Genomic DNA, 12,228 nt, shown 5'->3' with positions numbered 1-12,228 from the left:
GTAAACAATGGTTTACGGATGGGAGGATTTGAAGAGGACTTAGGAATACAGGTATCAGCTATTTTATTCAGTTCATCAGATATTTCAGTAAACTATGCAGGTGTTAATTTGTTTGAAGGAAGTATTTCAAACAATGGCCAGTTAGCTTTTAAAATGTTCCATCTTGTTGGAGGAGGAACGTCATATGGAATAACATGTTTTAATTTTGTCAAAATGCTGATGGTTTAAAGTCTGGAATTAATGAAAATCATAAAAAATATTCCTAAGTCCTCTACAATTCCACTGTGTGATGTGATTAAAATTCATGGTGGTTCAATGGGTGTTCTGGAACGGGAGGGAATGTTGGAGAGCCCTGGTCTTTTTCTTTTTCTGTTTTTTTTTTCTTTCTTGTCACATGGGCATCGCCTTTCCTTTAAGTGGTTCAACGTGTGCCACTGGCGTTTGGCCAGCTTGTATGGTCGCTGTTTGAAAAAAGAAGATATGGAAAGAGGCGTGTTAGAGGCGTAGACTGGCTGATTTTGATTGACTCATCTGAAATGATACGCTGATCTTGTACGACTGTTTGACAGTGTGTTGAAATTATGAAAACTTTCGGAATTGGAACTGGAGAAGAGATTGTAGCGGAATAAGTTTTGGCAACAGTTGTTCGGGGGCCTGAACTATTTTTGCTTCTAGATAAGTGGTGTTTTGTGTATATTTTATTTTCAGAATTTTGTATTCATTCTAAAATATTGAGCATAATTTTGAAGACGAAACATGCTCGCCATCACAGTTGTTATATTTGAGTGTTTCATTTGTGCACTCAGAGCAATCAAGAGCTTCTGCACAACGGACGCATACAGTTTTGCGAGTGCAAGCTTTTGCACCGTGGCCAGATTTTGATTGAATGTTGCAAATGTTGAAGATCAAAAGTGACAAGATTCGTGGTTTTATTATTGAGTCATCTTGTTTTATGGTGAAACGCATTACTGCAGTAACACTTTGGGATTTTATCTCCGCCACAATCTCGTCTTCACTCATGTCAGCAAGACAACGAGCATAGTCTCTGATGATGCCTCGACACGAATCGAGTGTCCTTTACCCCGAGACAACAACCTTTGTGGCAACAAACTGCTGTAAACCCAGCAGATTAACAGATTGCTGCCTCCGTGCACATTCGACAAGAAGTGAACCGCTTCGGAGACGAGTGACATTTTCACTGTTCCACAAGCGCTTTCAATGCCTTTGGAAATAGCAAATGGATCTTATTTCAATGGGTTACCATCAACTAAGAACCTCGGTCAAGAATCAACATTTTGGGGCACTGCCTCTTCATCAGAAGAAACAGAGTCTACATGTCGACGTTTGTAATTCTTTGATGAACCAGATTGAGTGTGGTGAGACATGGTGTAATTAATAGGATTCAGCAACCCTGATCCCACCCGCCATCGAGTTTCAACAAGGACGGTGTTGAAGTGGAAGCAAGTCTGCAACAACAGGGCTACAAGGGTGTTATACTCCAGAAAATACAGACTTGAAAAGCTGTTATATCTTAAAGAATACATGCCAGGCTGGTTCTGCCCGTGACACATTTCTAAAGAATACAGAACACAGAGGTCCATATCACTAGATTGGCCAATGAGCCACCGCCTTCTGGCATAGGACTCAAGGCAAAATTCATGATATAATTTATATGATAATATTCCCTGACCAAAAGCTATTTGTAATATTGATGGTCTTGTGAAAGTCAAATTTCCATGCACAGGGCATGACGTGTCAAGCTGATTGATAGAATCGGGCCAATTCTACCACCCGTCTAGGGTCGAAGTGGTGTGTTGGGCAAAAGGAACACCGGTTCCTGGCTACAGTGCCCTCAACCACCAGAATCCCGTCCTCCACCGACACAGGGGCGTAACCCACGGCAAACAGGTTGCTCAATTTAGTCGCCTCATACGACAAGAAATGGGGTGCTGAGGACATTCAATACCGGCGGCAACAAACTGTCGTTCTCAACAATAAACGAGGCTGATCTTGATCCATCTGGTTTAGACGGCAGATCGGAAAATACTCCGAGAACAACATATATATGAGGGAGTAAACGTTTTTCACAGGGAGAGAGAGCGAGAGACCCGTGAAGGTCCGGGGTAGAATTGGTCTTCAGCAAAGCCATGCTTGCCGTGAAAGGCCACTATGCTTGTCGTAAGAGGCGATTAACGGTATCGGTTGGTCAGGCTCGCTGACTTGGTAGATGCATGTCATCGTATTCCAGTGGCGTGGATCGATGCGCAAGCTATCAATCACCAGATTTTCTGGCCTAGAGTCGATTATTTACAGTCCGCCGTCATATAGCTGGAATATTGCGGAGTGCTGCATTAAACAACAAAAATACAAACAGATAAATCTAAGAGAAAGAAATCGATACAAGTCCAACTTTATTGATAAAGCATAAATGATATTTTTCATTTGTCTTGATGTATAAACCCTTCACAATTGAAATGTTTCTATTTCTTTCTTGAATTATGGTTAAAAACGCATAAACTGTAAATGGGAAGCCTATCTACTCAGCAGCTGATTTAGAATATGGACACAACAGAACAAATCAAGCGACTTTGAATCCCTACCAATTAAGGAACTGGCGTCAACCCTTCGGTGTCTTGATGTAAAGTATAATTCGTAATCATGTTAGAATGAGTTCTGCAATAAAGTCCCATCTCTAATTCCCCCCACACAAACGCCAAATATACATTTTGCAAAAATTGCCTAGAACAGTGCAGACAATGCTTTTGTCATGATTAGAAATATAAAGAACGAAAAACCAAGGAATTCCAGATATGACAGAACAACGTCTTTCACAAAACAAAAACGTACCAGGGCCTCCAGAGGAAGATAGAGGTGACGAACCGCCAGACAAGGTCATTTTGACTCTGAGACATATTACTACCATTTGTATTATTTTCTAAGAAATGTTGAATAAAAAAAAGAGAAACTGATTGAGACCGAATGGACTGCAACATATGATTTAGATTGCAAACTCCGCATTCATCTGGTGCAGCATTTCCGTCTGCATAGTGACGGCTGTTTTACTGTATGTTCACCTTTTCGCGAACACCTGGTATCATTAGTATTTTATAGTGTTTAGTTTAGTTTGTTTGTTGTTTGACGCCGCACTCGGCGATATGCTAGCTATATGACGGGTGTCTGTAAATTGGGATATGATGACATGCATCAACCAAGTCATCGAGCCTGACCACCCGATCCCGTTAGTCTCCTCTTACGACAAGCATAGTCGCTTTTACGGCAAGCATGGGTTGCTGAAGGTCTATTCTACCTCGGGTCTTTACGGGTCCTATTTGATAGTGATTCATTAACACATGCTCATGAAAAAGTCGATATCGTACAATCGACCCTGCTTTATGCAGAGATATTTATTGGATATTGAAAGGATTTTGTTGCTTTAAAGTCTTGGCCCTAAACAGTACCGGTTGTAGGTTCGCACTAGCAGTACTGTCGTACGCGATGTTAAACGATCTGCTTCAAAGTGTTTCTTTGAGTGAGTGAGTGGGTGAGTGAGTGAGAAAGTTTAACGCCGCTTTTAACAGTATTTCAGTTATATCACGGCGTGTCAGCTGAATGTGGTTTTCTTTGACATAAAGCTGAAACAACGCTACTGTTCAAAACACCGTAAAGCCTCACTCAGCTCATGATTACCAAGTGTGAATGTATTGCTGCATTCGAATCTCAAAAGAAGTCAATCCAACAGATACCATGGTTTAAGTGCCCTCTTGAGTAAGGTTCCTAGCCTCATATGCCTTGCTTACAGGAACAAACGGACCACTGGAAACCCTCCTCATAATCTTGCTTAAGCTGTATCAAAATTATTAACACTAATCTTTCTTAAAGACATTTTAAATACGTGTAAACTATTCCTCAAATTGTAATGCTGCATATTCAAGCGTTTACCAAAATTTAATGCTTTTTTCCTCTTTCAAATACCATCTTTCCTTGAGTGCATTGTGCCGAAGGTAACATTTCTAAAAGCACCGTTGGTAACCTTCGCTTGAAAAATGGTAAACTTTAAAGAAAACCGGGTATTCTTGTAAATCCCATTTGAAATAGAAAACCAAGTCGTTAGTTCGTATAAACGCAGTCAACCCGTCAATAATCAATTGCGCATCATGATTCATTGCAGATTCTTGCTTTCAGACATTTGATAGGGGGCCCTCGAGTCGTCCTCTAGCTCTAAGAATAACATAAATAAATGTACCTTTTAATCTTTCTACTTGCCAATCCACATGTTCAAGTGGTGGTTGCAACTGCCCAGTGATGTTTACATTGAAAGTAACTGACGTCAACATCGGAGAATGATCAGTTTCGGTTGTCTGCCGACACAAATTCCATTGGACACAAATGACAAACATAGTGGCGAAAACAAGATGCGCGGTTCACATCGGGTGCTCTCGAAAAGCAGTGTGCAGATGAAACAGTTCCTGACAGGTCGTTACTTTTCACTTCTCAGCCCAGACAGTGATCTTGAACCAACAATAACAATTAATATATGGGGTCTTAGGCAACATCAGTCGGACAACAAAGTAGGCAAATTGATCATACCATTTCGCTCCCGAGCCATGACATTATAATGTCATTTAAAGATGATGCTTTGGCTAAGGTCCGCTTACTCGTGCATATAATTTTTGCAACAGATGAAGGTGACCTTTTCAATGCATTCCCGGTCATTGTTGCAAGGAAATATTTTTATGAACACGGAAATGTGTTTATCTCTGAAGCAGGTATTTGATTAAACAATATTTTCAAGGAAACATCTGTATAATTAGTGTCAATGTAGTAAATATACTCTCACCCAGGAGCGGTCGGGTAGCCAAGTGGTTAAAGCGTTCGCTCGTCACGCCGAAGACCCGGGTTCGATTCCCGACATGGGTACAATGTGTGAAGCCCATTTCTGGTGTCCCACGCCGTGATATTGCTGGAATAGTGCATACTCACTCACACTACTCTCACCCCAAACAAACCGCCACGATGGAGAGTTATCAACTGCAAACATGAAATCAAAGTCAACGTGTTTTTCTTTAGATCAAGGTATCACGAAAAGGCAACATCTCTCGACACAGTCTTTGTTACAACACAAAACATTGCTGTTCGACTGCCACTTGCTAGTTATCAATATTAGAATACATTATTTAATAAACCATTTTCCAAATAGCAGGCTTTTCCTTGACGTTGTAAAGATTCGCGTCAGATGATCTCATTAATATTCGTTACTTTCATTACTCATTCCACATTGAAACTACTGATTGGGGCGTTCTGTCTGCAAAGATGTGTTATTGTCAATTATGACTGTCGATATGATTCAACACGTCAACGCCAGAAGAGGAATTTGTCTTGATTATCTCTCCAAAAAGAGATCATTCCATTTAGCGAAACATTACATATGACACTGGTCCTCCCAGATCAGTTGCAGTCGTTTTCTTCAGTTACTATTAATATCTGTCCGAATTACAAATGATGTAGACACGGATGACACAGTGATGTTCTTGAGCCACAACGTGTGTAGATTTACGTCCCTCTAGCGTGTGAAGGTCATACTATTGTAAGTGCTTAGATGATTGCCCTGATCATGAGGTGAGGTGAAATGGGGTTCAATGTCGCGGTCAATATTATTGCACTTACATAGCGACGTGTGTGTGTGTGTGTGTGTGTGTGTGTGTGTGTGTGTGTGTGTGTGTGTGTGTGTGTGTGTGTGTGTGTGTGTGCGTGCGCGTGTGCGTGCGCGCGCGCGTGAGTGTGAGTATTAGTCTTGACCAATGCCTATTGTATTGTGCTAGCCCACTAAGATACCTTACCGCAGTTTAACATGAATAACCCACTCAGACACAGCATACTGACTCCGAGACGACCAGTCCTTTTCAGGCCTTAAACGCCGAGGGTAACCATCTTTTAACGTATTTAGGTATAACGCGGCACTGGAATGAACCCCCGACCTTCCGCTCTCCGGGCGGACGTTCTACTACGAGACCACGGGGGGCGGTCTTTGATAATGATGTTGTCAGCCCGTATTCATCGGTGAACATACTGCCCACACGCCTGGAACTAATCAACATACTCGAAGTGCCACTAACTTCACAACAGTCTTCAGTAGACAGACGGGTTAAAGAAAGCGGAAAACATTTACATAGTCAAATAGAAATTTCCGTGATGAAAACAGTCCGATGTAGATTCCGTCTACATTAATTACGAGCATGTATGTATGAAACACAATCAAATATTGATGATACCAAGTGTTCGCGAAAAAGGGAGCGTATTCTGCTCCACCTGTCGCACCCGTCATAAATACATGCAGGTCAACGAATCACAGAAATCACACGGGAACATATGGTACAAGTCAAAATAGAGAAATGCATCGAATATGATTTTTGTCGCTGGTGCGTCAAATTTGTCCACCACAAAACCGTTTGCCAGCTGAACTTAGGCCTTGAATGTTATAACCCTGATCACACAAGGTTTGAAAGCAGATGTTCTCGTGAACTAGTATTCACAATAGAAAGGCAATCGGAAATGCTCAGCACCTCTGTCAGCCAATCGATTATCTATCATGAGAGACTGTAAAAATAGTGAGATGGCGGGGTTTTTTGTCCTCTGGTAGTTAGCACTTTCGTATCGTATGATAATTTTGATGAGCAAGCAATTGTCAACATCGTCGGGTCAGTAGTGTAAAGGGTTTTTTAATCCTTGTAATAATCACATTGGAATTGCTGTAACCACCCTCGTCACTGATCTCAAGGCCTTACAAATCGCTGCATGGCGCCGTCTTGTCCTCCTGCCGCCGGAGGTACAATTAAGAGGAAGACACGCGCTGACCTCGCCGCCCATTGTGCTAATCTACATTGGCCATTACACTTGTCGTCTCCCTATTGTCAGTTGTGACTAACATTAGCTCCTGCCTGTCTTGAGGGGACACGTTCGCATGAGGAACCAAAGCTTAACAGTTCCTCCTCATCCAACAGTGGACAGTCTGGAGTGTGTACAACCGCGCCATAGCAACCGTACACGCGTGTACATGTAGTTTCCCTTCATTGCTTAAGGGGGGCGGTCGGGTAGCCTGACGGTTAAAGCGTTCGCTCGTCACGCCGAAGATTCCTGACATGGGTACAATGTGTGAAGCCGATTTCTGGTGTCCCCCGCCGTGATATTGCTGGAATATTGCTAAAAGCGGCGTAAAACCATACTCACTCACTCACTCATTGCTTAAGAAACCATGTGTATAGTTTACCTAAAGTGACCTTAACAAATGAAATCCTATGCGGAAATAAACTTTTTGCTCTTCCCAAATATGTATGAAGTTATTAGCCAAGGCTTTCCTGATACAATTGGATCTTCCGCGACAGTAGGAGATTCCTGCTGTTATCGGTGTTAAAATAATGCCTACTGTTTACGCTAAGTATCTCGGTAATTTTGTTATTTATCACGATCCTGTTAGTTTCATGTGGGTGTTCCACAGAAAACTTGGGCTTTGTTTGAGTTTCCTACATGCCGCGGCAAACATACGAGAAAATGACAAACTCCACATCTTATGAATCAAAAACTCCACTGATGTGTTGTCTCAATTCAAACAGCATTTCTTAGGAGTACAGTGAGTGAGTCAGTTGGGTTTAACGCAGCTTTACTGTATTCAATTTATATCGTGTCAGCTTAGTTTTGGGAGGAAGGTGATGTAGGTCTCAGGCGTTTACCACTTTGGTGAAACCCATGAGCGCAGGTATGGTGCTGAAACACCTAGACACACTTTCGGGGCGGACTTGGACCCGAACCCACGATCACAGGTCTCTGGGGTGCCCAAAGGACTCAACTCAAATTACGGCATTTTATACAACTGCACCCCGTTGGCACCTACATTTGCGTTGGTTGTTTAACGCCGAATGTAATATTCTATTACTATATGACCACATCCTGTAAGTAATCGATGTAAACAACGATCCACACGCTTCATACGACCATCGTATATTGCTTGGAACCAGGAGGTGAGGTGAGGTAACGTCGCGTCCAAGATTATTGCACTTATATAGCGACGTGCATGCACGTGTGTGTGTTTGTGTGGCTGCTTGTACTAGACTGATGCCGATTTATAGTGCTAGCTCACTGAGATACCATGCCGCAGTTTAACATGAATACCCCACTCAGACACAGTATACATTCGTCACCACTCGCCCCTTTCCGTAACCTGCAAGAAGACTCGTCCCCCTATCGAGGAATGTTATGTGCGAAAATACGACAAACCAATCAGAATGCGCGTATGATTTCAAGTTCGTCGTCAAAGAATCCCTCGGAAATAATTTTTGATTTTATATATGTCTTGCATTTTAAAATATACCCAAGACACAGTTAAATGTGTTCAATCATACTGTATAATTCCGCATCTCCCGATGTGCTGTAACTTGCATCTGAAATATATACAATATATAGGGAAATATATGTGAACCATTACGCAAAGAGTTGACAATTGTTTTAGGTATGCCCGTTTGCGCAAAGACGGAACCCGGTCGCAAAAATGGCCACCAGAGGGGCACGAGTCGCTATTCGGCTTGTCCCGGAATAACACGAGTTGGTCACGAATGACACAGTATACTGACTCCGAGCCGACCAGTCCTTGCTTAAACCCATTAATGCCGAGCGCCAGACAGGATAACAGCAAGTACCATCTTTTAACGTCTTTTGGTATGACGCGGCCGGGGCTCTGCGGGCGGACGCTCTACCACTAGACCACGGAAGCGGTCCTTGGAACCAGGAAGTGTCTAGGGGCCCTTATATGGAACTTGTAGATAAGACACAAGTAATGAACATGTTGCATTAAACTAGTTATTTTATACAATCGTCCAATGAAAACACAAGTTCAAAGGATGAAAAAAAAAATGATCGATAATACACTGGAGTATATTTGCTGGATACTTCAATAGGTACCAAGAACAGTAGATATTGTACATTTTTTTAATGAAAATTGTGCACCAATGTCGTCGCAATGCCTTGTGCCATTTTCGTTATGTCCAGTGGGGTAGCCAGGTAATTAGTGGCCACCCCGAGGTCCATGCTGGATTCCTGGCATAGGTATAATGTGTGAACCCACATCTAGTGTCCATGTGATGTATCACTCCCTGTGATATTGCTGACAAAGCGCTAAAACCAGCGTTGACCTCGTACACTCTAAGGGGGGTATAACTGGATTGCATGCTTGCCGTAAAAGGTGACTATGCTTGTCGTAAAAGGCGACTAACGGGATCGGGTGGTCAGGCTCGCTGACTTGGTTGATGCATGCCATCGATCCCAATTGCGTGAATCGATGCTCATATCAATCACTGGATTGTCTGGTCCAGACTCGATTATTTACAGACCGCCGTCATATAGCTGGAATATTGCTGAGTGCGGCGTTAAACAACAAACCAACCAACCACCGGTGTCAGACAGTGATGCAGTGATGACAGTCACCACGGGGATGGTGCTGGCAACCCTGGCATGATAATCACCGTGAATCTGAGATTCGAACACAAGATGTCAGTATCCTTGCATGCCAAAGGTTGCATACCTGCACAGTGAACTGTGGTGGTCTTAGAGGACAGCTCCATGTTGAAGTACACGGTCATCTGCACGTGGAACAATGTTTCATAAACCCACTTTGACAAGGCATTGATACAATTTTAAACCATCACCTGTCGTTTTGATCCTGTCACCGTCATATCTGTGTCTGTAATCCCTAGGAAAGATGGGAAAATCATCCCCAAATGCTACAAATGACAGTTTCTAATAGCATGGATGTGTCAGGCTCAGTGTGTAATTCAAGTGCGACTAGTTTATTATGATTGAAGCAAGCAAACTGTGCCTGTATCATTGCATCAGTTAACCCTTCTGTAACATCAGTATTATTCAGCCATTGTCTGACAAGAAGACAAGGCAATTAAAATTAGTTGGCTAGAACTTAACAGATGGAACTATTTTACAACGATACGAAATATCGTTCGGGCTGTCAGAACCTCAAGATATCATCCTCTACCAGCACACTTTGGACCTTTGGGATATTCCGTTCCCCGCCCGCACGGTGCCAAGCAGGATTTACACGTCAAACTCTTACCATCGGCGATAATGATCAACCACAAAAATTACTAGAAATAATCTGTGTGGTGTGGGCTAACATATCTCACGAGGTCGACCATTTGCAATTGTCTTGCTAATTCAATCGCCTTCGACGGTACAAGCATTAATGTGTTTAAGAATCGTCGGTGTTTCACTCGTATTTTGTCGATTACGTAGATGTCATTTTACATCCTTTACACTTGGAAGACCTCCATCAGATAGCTCAGGTCAACATGATCCTAGGATCGATGAAATTCTTTTCCTCAATATTGCATATGTATGTAACATCATTCTATTTATGACAGAAGATGACGTGAAGATCCGAGGTAGAATAGGTCTTCAGCAACCCATGCTTGCCGTAAAAGGCGACTATGCTTGTCACAAAAGGCGACTAACGGGATCGGGTGGTCAGGCTCAGTGACTTTGTTGATGCATGTCATCGGTTCTAATTGCGTGGATCGATGCTCATGTTGTCAATCACTGGATTGTCTGGTCCAGACTCGATCATTTACAGACCGCCGTCATATAGCTGGAATATTGCTTAGTGCGGCGTTAAACAACAAACCAAACCCAAAAAATATGACAGAAGTGCTTTGCGATACCAGTTTGTGGTTACATCACACATCAGTTTCTTTGTGTTACAAAATTGTATGATGCATATGTACATGTAGAGGAACACGTTTTATATGTGAGTATGTGAGTGAGTGAGTGAGTGAGACAGTTGACTTTAACGCCGCTTCGGAAAGCATTTCAACTATAGCACGGAGGAACGTGATGCAGGTCTTGGACAATTACCACTTTGGTGAAACCCACGCGCACATGTGTGGTGCTAGCAAACTAGAAACATTATCAGGGCTAGCCGGGTTTTAAGTGAGTGAGTGAGTGAGTTGGGTTTAACGCCGCTTTTAACATTATTCCAATTGTATCATGGCGTGTCAGCTTAATGTGGGAGGAAAGCCCAAAGTGATGCCCCCTAGCCGGATTTTGAACCAGCTATAAAGTCGTCTTACCATCTCTTCGTGGATATGGGGTCCCGGATGGCCCAGTTGTCTAAGGCGCCTCGATTCGCTGTGCACAGTTGCGTCCCTTGGGCACGCCAGAAACCTATGAATGTGGGTTCGAATCCCGGTTCGCCCCGATTATGTTTCTAGGTTTGTCAGCACCATACCCGTGCTCGTGGGTTTTGCCGAAGTTGTAAACGTCGGACACCTGCAACACTTCGGGCTTTCCTCCCACATTAAGCTGACACGCCGTGATATAACTGGAGTACTGTCAAAAGCGGCGTTTAAACCAAACTCACTCACTCTTCGTGAATATACATAAAACATATTCAATTTATCTAGCTATAGGTTGCTGCCTTATTTTGAACAAGGTACTTACCGCAGGGGAGACCACGTGTGACGTAACATGTGTTTCAGTGTGACGAACTCAACGTGCCCAACTCGGTCACCCATCCTCCTACTCTCCGCAATCAACGTGCCAGCACATATACTGGGTGTAACGTTTATGTGCATACCTAAACATCCCCATCGCCCAACATCGGAAAATTAAGGCAAAATGATTGATATCAAAGGACATTAGCTAATTTTCATAAATTCCGAAACTCCATATAAACAATATTTGACAATGATATTGATAAATGTTATACCTCTTGACAAGCGTATAACACTGTGAGTTCCTCCAGATGATGGCAAAGGCTGATTCATAGCGAGTGCAAAGATAGCCAGTGAAAGGTGGGTTAAATAACAGTTAAAATACATACCATTAGATAGTCCATTTCAGTTTCTGTATTTCAATATTAGTATTTCACTTTGTAAACAAAATCAAATGGTTATTTTACATGGAGGAGATCGTGTAATTATCATCCAAGTAATAAGGCCATGATTACTATAGCTCCTGTTACAAAATCGTTGATGTGAGAGCAGTACTCGTAAAACATTGTTTGAAATGTTTCGAAACGACCTTTCCATTGTTGAATTTAGCGTACTGAATGTATAATTATTGATGGCATAATATCAACATTGATCTCAAGATGCTGTGTTCCAAGTGGATCTAGTAAAGGTAACTATCAAACGGCTTGCAAGCATTTAATCCATGAAATCAAAGCCGAGATCA

The 12,228-nt window shown here is 42.5% G+C and overlaps 1 protein-coding gene across 1 annotated transcript in view; it reads left to right on the top strand.

The window, feature by feature from the left end:
- The first annotated feature begins 11,305 nt into the window (after positions 1-11,305).
- LOC139447564 (uncharacterized) overlaps positions 11,306-12,228 on the top strand; it is a 190,952-nt gene continuing 190,029 nt past the window's right edge. Inside the window, exon 1 of the mRNA XM_071228967.1 lies at positions 11,306-11,309. The gene's annotated coding sequence lies outside the window, so the exon portion shown is untranslated. The remainder of the gene's footprint in view (positions 11,310-12,228) is intronic.

This window comes from Haliotis cracherodii, unplaced genomic scaffold, assembly GCF_022045235.1.
Source record: "Haliotis cracherodii isolate W230 unplaced genomic scaffold, xgHalCrac1.p SCAF_7, whole genome shotgun sequence".
NCBI lineage: Eukaryota > Metazoa > Mollusca > Gastropoda > Lepetellida > Haliotidae > Haliotis > Haliotis cracherodii.
The sequence above is the reverse complement of the archived record's forward strand: the minus strand, read 5'-3'. Positions and strand labels throughout refer to the sequence as shown.